The sequence below is a fragment of the Staurois parvus genome, unplaced genomic scaffold (genome assembly GCF_062004578.1).
Source record: "Staurois parvus isolate SC_StPar_1 unplaced genomic scaffold, SC_StPar_1.0 ptg001284l, whole genome shotgun sequence".
Taxonomy (NCBI): Eukaryota; Metazoa; Chordata; class Amphibia; order Anura; family Ranidae; genus Staurois; species Staurois parvus.
Genome location: NW_028319080.1, coordinates 1,469,498 through 1,478,736, shown reverse-complemented (window position 1 = coordinate 1,478,736; position 9,239 = coordinate 1,469,498). Strand labels below are relative to the sequence as shown.

At 45.2% G+C, this 9,239-nt stretch overlaps 1 protein-coding gene across 1 annotated transcript in view; it reads left to right on the top strand.

Annotated features, from left to right (window-relative positions):
- Positions 1-929: 929 nt before the first annotated feature.
- Positions 930-9,239, top strand: part of LOC149437610 (class I histocompatibility antigen, F10 alpha chain-like) — a 52,642-nt gene continuing 44,332 nt past the window's right edge. Inside the window, exon 1 of the mRNA XM_089660863.1 lies at positions 930-997. The gene's annotated coding sequence lies outside the window, so the exon portion shown is untranslated. The remainder of the gene's footprint in view (positions 998-9,239) is intronic.

The window sequence follows — 9,239 nt, the reverse complement described above, 5'->3', positions numbered from 1 at the left end:
GGGAGGGGGACTGTGATCTCTGGGGGACCTCAGAGGGGATGTAGCTCTGTATACACAAGCATTGCTATAGAAATGTCTGTCATCTCCTGTACAGGTGATCATGACATCACACTCTGCTTTCTATGGACACTCTGCTACTTTGTTGTCAGAGGTTTTCTATAAAGTGACCCTTCCCCCTCCCCCCACTTTGTATCATTGCACTCCTCCCCCTCCGCTGTCACAGATGGACATTTTATTTCATTAATGTATTTATTATTCGAATTTTTTGGCATTTTTTTTTTAACCACTTCCAGACCGGACACTTTTACCCCCCTTCCTGACCAGGGCAATTTTCAGCTTTCAGCGCTATCACACTTTGAATGACAATTGCGCGGTCATGCAACACTGTACCCATATGAATTTTTTACCATTTTTTTGAGACAGATAAAGCTTTATTTTGGTGGCATTTATTCACCGCTGGGATTTTTATTTTTTTTGCAATGTAAATGATAAAGTCCAAACATTTTTTAAAAAGTGTTTTTTTTTAATTTTGAAAATAAATAATATTTCATCATAAATCTTGGCCAAAATTTATTTCGTTATCTTTTTAGTAAAAAGAAAAAAATCCAAATTAGTTTATAACCAAAAATTATCATTTTTAAACATTTTTTTTTACATTTTATTATATTTTTTTATATTATTATTTTTTTTTTTTTTTTTTTTTCCTACATACTGTCACCCTAGCACAGTGGTGGCGAAGCTATGGCACGCGTGCCGCAGCTGGCACGCAGGGCCCTCACTGTTGGCACGCCAGAGCCAAGTCACCCCAGCAGCCAAGCATCTGATAATGGCATCATTGAGCATGCTTGGAAAGGAGAAGGACTCCTATAGGACCGTGTATGACTGCAGGGAGGGGCGATCAGTTACAGCGGAGAGAGTGGAGAGCACGGAGCTTGGACCAGAGGGACCATCATCCATCTGATCAGGGGAAGAGGGTCCGGTGATCGGTGACAGTCTGGTAAGTCCTCCTCACCCGGCAGGGCCGCTGATAAGGGGGTACCACCGGGCCTCCTGTAGGGAGCACGGGCCCTGTCACCTAGCAGGGGGGCCCAGGGGAGGGGCTGTGCTCTGACCAACAGTGCACCCATGGATGAGCACATCGGGCCAGCTCCGTCCTTGGGGGGCTCTGCTGCCATCACTCGGTATGGTGTATGGTTATCAGATGATAGAAGTCCCTGTATGCAGCCCAGCGGGAAGAGTCTGACAGCTGACCCCCACTCCTGCTCCTGTCTTCTGTCACTATGCAGCGCTGCCACCATCCTCCCCTGCCTCTGTGAAATACACTGCCTCTGTACCTCTGTATCTATTTTGTCCTACCTCATTGCTCCTTCATCCTGCCACAACTCTTTTTTCCTCCACTGCCAGTGTTCAAGCTCACCACTCAACTGCTCATCCCACTCTCTTTTCCCCCTTCTGCTTCTTGTCTCTGCACCCCCATTTCCATCATCACCTTCCATTGCAGCACTTTATGTAATAGTAATAATATATGTTGCTTTCCTAATTTCTTACAGCTGGTACTACCACCAACTGCTCATGTACACTCCGTACCCCTTTTCTGTACATACCACCCACCACCATACACTCCACACTCCTCTCCTGCACATAGTACCCACTGCCATACACTATGTACCCCTCTCCTATACATACTGCCCACCATCATACACTCCGTACCCCTCTCCTGCACATACTATCCACTGCCATACACTATGTACCCCTCTCCTGTACATATCACCCACCACCATACATTACACACTCCTCTCCTGTACATACTGCCCACCATCATACACTCCGTACCCCTCTCCTGCACATACTACCCACAGCCATACACTCCGTACCCCTCTCCTGTACATACTGTCCACCACCATACACTGTCCTGTACATATCATCCACCGCCATACTTTTCATACCTCTTTCTTGCACATACTACCCATCGCCATACACTCCGTACCCTTCTCCTGTACATATTGCCCATCACCATACACTCCATATCCCTCTCCTGCACATACTTCCCACTACTATACACTCCTTACTTCTCTCCTGTACATACCATCCACCGCAATGCACTCCATATTGGTGATTAGGTGTACAATAATTGTGCAAAAGAACCCCAAATGCAAAATTTTACCTTTCAATAAAAAGCAGTTTGTATCATTGAAAGCTCTGTTATTGTGTTTTTCTTTTAAAACAAAAGATGGTAGCCTCCCTAGCAGTTTGATTATGTCAGTATTTCTGTGCTCAAAGCGGTACATTTTTGTGCATGGAAATATGTTGTTTTTTTTATTGTAGGCCTGTAATTTTTAGGAATAACTCACTGAAATCTGTCCAAACAAGAATCTAGTAAACATTCCGGGTATGATAAAATTTGAAACACGAAATCATAAATTATAATTTAATAAATAATCATAAAAAATAATAAATTTAATTCAATAATATAATCAAACCAAAAACCCTGAAATTTGAAATAGAGCGCCAAGTTTGCACATCGCTGAGCAAAGTCGCAAAATCGTTTTCAGTGTCTGATGACGAATTTCCCCACAAATCATCATTCAATTCTGCAAGTGGTTCTAATTTACTATCGCTGTTCTCTACCCGGTCTAAAACCGATTTTGACATAAAGGGACGCTTTTGGACGCCATGGACGTTTCTTAGTTTCCAGGCAGAAAGAACAGTATACATGCAGGCAGGGCACAGGACAAAGCACTCGGGACAAAATGTATGTGAAATGCTTTGATACAGGAATGGAATACTATGTGATTTTAGTGTATTTAGCGAATGTCACTTTTTGACATTTTTAAATTTCCCGCCGTTCCGTCCCCCGTACGTCGCAGGGAACCCAGAGGAGATGGCCGGTGACGCTGCAGGGGGGACATTGCAGGAGAAAAGGACAAGGTAAGCGTAGAAGGGATCCCTGAGAAACGCTGCAAGGTATTCCCGAGTGTAGCTCGGGGTTACCGCTTGTGGTGCTGAAACTTTACCCGAGCTACACTCGGGAATACCTCCAGGGAGGTTAATGTATGAGTATTTTTTTCTAAACTAAAACCTCAGTATTCAGGTTTAATTGCAATGTTGGCACTTCGCGATAAATAAGTGAGTTTTGGGTTGCACTTTGGGCACTCGGTCTCTAAAAGGTTCGCCATCTCTGCCCTAGCAGTATAGTGTCACCATGGTGACACTGTACTACTTGTGGGGGGTGATGAAGATGTTTTTTTTTTTTTACACTGATTGCTTTTACACCCATATAGGATGTAAAAGCAATCATTTCTCTTTCTCTCTGTCTGCATTCTTGCAGTCATTGAGAAGTACTGAGTGAGCTGTGATTGGTCACACCTTGTCACATGGTACAAGGCTGTTGTGAATAGCCTTGTACCATGTGACCTCTGTGATCATTCACAGATTTCACACGTAGTAAGCAATGATATCACAAGTGACATCTTGCTTACTACTTTGCATGTGATCACTGATTGGCCAATCATTGATCACATGATCGGGACCTCGCACAGAGGTCCCGTCCGACGATCAGCGTTTCACTGTGACCGGAGGACACAGCGGGCTCCGGATCGCGGTGCTGCGCGCTCCCAGGGAGCGCGCACAAGCAGGGTGCGGGGAGGCCATTTATAAGCGGCCACCTGACCCTGCACTGCCACCGTCCCGCCGTTTATATACAACGGCCAGTCGGGAAGTGGTTAAATTTGTTTATTGCTGTAATATCTTTTTTTCTTGTCCCCACCCCTCACATTTACAGGTGATCATGACATCACACTCTACGTTCTATGGACACTTTGCTACTTTTGTTTGTCAGTTTTCTTTTAAAGTGACCCTCCCCCCTCCCCCACACACACTTTGTATCATTGCACTCCCCCCCTCCGCTGTCACAGATGGACATTTCTTTGTATTTCTTTTATGGATTATTCGCCTTTTTTGCATTTCTTTATTGATTTTTGTAATACCATTTTCCTTGTCCCCTCCCACCACTGGCAGGACTCTCCGACAACCTCCTGGAATACTGATGTCATGCATCCCAGGAAGCCTCGGGGTCCTGTACAACGCATGCGCTGCTGTGCATCATCAGGGCTCTGGCTGTCTGTCAAGGATCACCCTGTCACGTATCCACCCACACGCCATGCCTACAGCGACTAGCTAACAGAAGAACGCACGTGCGGCCGCGACAGGGAGGTCAAGAGGGGATAAAGGGGACTTAACTTGAATATCTAAAAACCGTATGTAAGATCAGCCATGATACCTTTTCACAGCCCGCACTACCTGTGGCCACCAGCAGATGGAGACTCCACTCCAATCCAGCTGGCTGATCACACACACTGGCAGATACGAATCTTACATACAACCTGGTGCACTGATTAGAGTTGAGGAACAGTTTAGTAATTACACACCCTTCTAAGGTCCCGCCAGCTACCTACAGCTTGAACCCCGGGGTTAATCACCCTTCCACTGTCCACATTCCCCCGCACCAGACACACCACAAAGGGTAGCCTGCCACCACCCAACAGTTTATCCGCAGAACGGTCTGTTGAGACTCCACACACACAAAGATTTCCATCTGGCAGATCTTTTACCTTTGCAATCTGCGTACAATCTGCCCACTCGCAGTGCAGCTGCATGCAGATTGGCAATGAGCTTGACCGAGCATTTTAAAGGCACTAAAATACAATCTAATCTCTCTGATCTAGTCTCTCCAATCTTGTCTCTCCAAAGATATGAGCACGTGCTTAAATACACAGAAGTCACTAATTCATTTTAAGATTTAACCAAGTCGGGGATTGGATTTCCGACACCAGCCCAATCGCGACAGTACCAAACACCAGCCTGGCTTCCTCCCCAAGCCACAAATATGATTTTTATATGCAAATGCAGCGAACAGCGTGCCCTACAAAAAGGGAGCATGTTCATATCTCTCCAACTAATTTTCCAGCTTTTATGAGAGATTAAACATACTTCTTTGATAAATGAATGAATGAATGAATGAATATACCTATAGGGCTTTCCACATCAGGTAGCTGCCCTGTCTGCTGTAATTAGTTCCCAAACTGGTTTTCCCAGCAGGTGATAATCTTATTAACACAAAGGTGTCACCTCCAGGAGGCCTGGCTATAGACTAATTAATGCTAATTGATGTTAAATGATGACCACTGTCTGTAATGTCTATTGAGTAATTTCCCTAATGGACTCAATACACATTCTTAATGAAAAGGGCTGTTCCTGAATACACATTTGTAATGAAAAGGCCTGATCTACAAATAATCTACTCAAACCTGCTATGGCTATGATTCTATATTTCCACCGATCAAATCTTTATCCACTCAAATCTTACATGTCCGTTACATCTCCCCTCTTCCAGAGGACGCATAGCTGAGCCTAAACGGGTCGGCTAACATGTCTGCCAGGAAGGTTCCCTAGGTTGGGAGGGGGGGGGGAGTTCTCCCAACTAAAGCTTGACACCACTGACAGCTCAGCCCGTCCCCCTGCCGATGGGGAATGGTTTCTGCCCAGCTCTCTGACTGATCCTAAAGGGTTTGGGTCACCACTGGCCAGCAGATCCCCCCGCGGATCCATTTCATCCACTGGCCACTGACTATCGACTGGACGGGTACTGGCAAACCTGTCATTGTGTGCTGTCAGCATTTTCAGCCACTGGCCAGGGTCATCTGGTGGTTCGCCATTGGCTGCGACACCCAGATGCCTGAGCCTGGCATAAGGTTGTTCCTGGGTGATCTGGACCTGGTTCCATGGCTTGGATTCCAGAACCTCTACTCTGACCTGTCTCCCACACTTCTGCTCTTTCTGCTTCAGCCAGAGACTGGTCAGCACAACCCCTGAGTTCCTCCAGCCTGACATCAAACCTATCAGCCGCCAAAAATACAGTGTTGTCAGATACAGTCTCTGAAACAGCAGATTCTGAGGGGGTCAGTGTTCCCCCATCATCCTGTGATCCTTCCTTTGCTGTACACAGCAATGAATCCTCATTCATGATACTCATAGCTGTGGGGCCAAAGGATACATCCACAGAAGACTTTATTCCACCAGGGGTCATCCTCTGACCCGTGTCACACCCTTCTACTCTGTCCTCCTCAGTAGAACATCCATCAGCACAACACCTGAGCTCCTCCGGGCCAACCTCAAACCTATCAGCTTTGAAGGACTCAGTGAGGTCAGCTGCAGCTGCTGAGGTGGAAGACACTGCTTGGGCTGAATTTGCTCCACCATCCTGCAGACTTCCCTCTGCAACACACAGAAATGACTCTGCACTGGCAGCACCCGCGACTGTGGTGACAGAGGGGAAGGTTACAGGAGAAAGGATTTCACTAGGGTTTGTCCTCTGACCCACGTCACACATTTCTACCCCGTCCTCAGCAGAGCATCTGTCGGCACACCTGAGTTCCTCTGGGCTGGCATCAAATGTAACAGCCTCCAGGAACCTCAGTGCCATCAGCCCCAGCTACTGAGGGGGTAGAGTCAGATTGAATCAGACTTAACCCCTTACCCTGTGGTCCCTCCTCTGTGCTCCACAGCCCAGGATCCAAAATGGCATGACTGGTATCTGTGGGGACAGGGGAGCAGAAAAAGAAAACTTCACCCCACAAGGGGATAGAGGCACACAGCACTGGTCTTTACCAAGACTTCCTGAAACACAATGTACCTTCTCCCCAGGAACTTCAGAAGAACATTCTGTTTCTTTACACATGGGTACAAAACCAAATTCCTCTTGCCCATACAACCCCATCCTGCTATCCACCGCTGGCGGTCCTTCAGCCAGACCCCCGAGATCCTCTGGGCTGCCATCAATTCTCACAGCTCCAGGGGACTCCAAGCTATCTGCCACAGGCGCCAGGTGGACAACAGTCTGAGGAGACCTTAGACCAGCAATGGGCAAACTACGGCCCGCGGGCCGTATACGGCCCGGCGGACCTTTTAATCCGGTACGCGGAGCGTGCTAAAAAAAAACACAGCCAGGGCAGGCAAACATTGCCTGTCAGAATGTGTGTAGGCGGGGCAGCGTGACGAACGTGAAGGGAGCTAGGCTCCTCTCACAGTCCGCCCTAAAGACCGGAACGGCGCGGGAACACGGCGAGAGGAACGCGCGGAGCAAAGGTAAGTGAATTGACACAGGGTGGACTTGGCTTACTACTTGGGGGGGAATAGTACTGTGGGGGATGAAATACTATATGAGGGATGAATTAATATGGGGGATGAATTAATATGGGGAATTAATTACTATATGGGGGATGAATTACTATATGGGGGATGAATTACTATATGGGGGATGAGTTACTATGGGGGATGAATTACTATATGGGGGATGAAATACTATATGGGGGATGAATTACTATATGGGGGATGAATTACTATGGGGGATGAAATACTATATGAGGGATGAATTACTATATGGGGGATGAATTACTATGGGGGATGAATTACTATATGGGGAATGAATTACTATAGGGGGGATGAATTACTATATGGGGGATGAATTACTATATGGGGGATGAATTACTATGGGGGATGAATTACTATGGGGGATGAATTACTATATGGGGGATGAATTACTATGGGGGATGAATTACTATATGGAGGATTAATTACTATGGGGGATGAATTACTATGGGGGATGAATTACTATATGGGGGATGAATTACTATGGGGGATGAATTACTATATGGGGGATGAATTACTATGGGGGATGAATTACTATATGGGGGATGAATTACTATATGGGGGATGAATTACTATGGGGGATGAATTACTATATGGGGGATGAATTACTATGGGGGATGAATTACTATGGGGGATGAATTACTATATGGGGGATGAATTACTATATGGGGGATGAATTACTATATGGGGGATGTATTTTCAGTTTTAAAAATGTGACTCTCAAAATAAATTTCAATCGTGGTTTTGGCGAGATTTGGCTCAGTTGAAAAAAAAGGTTGCCCACCACTGACCTAAGGCTATGATTGTGATTATGACGATACACTGTGGCCCTGATTAACCCTTTGCTTACTGGGCCCTTAAACCCCCTTCATGACCAGAGCGCTTTTTGCAATATATGCAGTGTCGGATTTGTTTTAAATGTTGCAATGGTTTTGCGGCTCCCAGTCTTTTTTTCCCGGGTCCAAGTGGCTCTTTATGTCTTAAAGGTTAAGACCCCTGGCTTAGGGTGTCTAATTTCCGAAAAGGGGTCATTTGGGGGTGTTTGTACTATCCTGGTATTTTAGCACCTCAAGAAATGTGATGGGCAGTCAGAAAGTAAAAGCTGTGTAAATTCCATTATCTATACCATAGTTTGTAGACGCTATAACTTTCACAAAAAGCAATCAATATACACTTCTTGGGATTTTTTAACCAAAAACATGTAGCAGAATACATTTTGGCCTAAATTTATGATGAAATTTTATTTTTTTAGATATTTTTTTTCAAAAAAAATTTTTTCCTTTAAAACTTTTTCTGGTTATAGCGCCAAAAGTAAAAAGTGCACAGGTGATCAAATACCACCAAAAGAATGTTCTATTTGTGTTAAAAAAAGGACATAAATTTCATTTATGTGCCGTATTGCATGACCGCGCAATTGTCCGTTACATTAGCGCAGCGCTGTATAGCAAAAAAATGGCTTAAATTGCAGTATCTATACCATAGTTTGTAGACGCTATAACTTTCACACAAAGCAATCAATATACACTTTTTGGGGGTTTTTTTTACCAAAAACATGGAGCAGAATACATTTTGGCCTAAATTTATAACTAACTTTGAGTTTACTATATATTTTTTATAGCTGAAAGTAAAAAATATCGTTTTTCTTCAAAATATTTGGTCTTTTTTTGTTTACAGCGTGAAAAATAAAAAGCGCACAGGTGATCAAATACCACCGAAAGAAAGCTCTATTTGTGTGAAAAAAAGGATGTAAATTTCATTTAGGTGCAGCATTGCATGACTGCGCAATTATCAGTTGAATTAGTGCAGCGCCGAGTAGCAAAAAGAGGCCTTGTCATTAAGGGGGGTAAATCCTCAGGAGCTCAAGTGGTTAAGGATTGATGGCAACAGCCATTAGGGGTCCCTCTGGGGTGTATTGCGGCTATTACTGCTCTGTACTACATTCCCTGCTGCCAACACCTGACATCGGAGCAGGGGTGGACTGACAACTCATGGGGCCCCCGGGCAATAGGGGATCATGGGACCCCTGTGTCCTT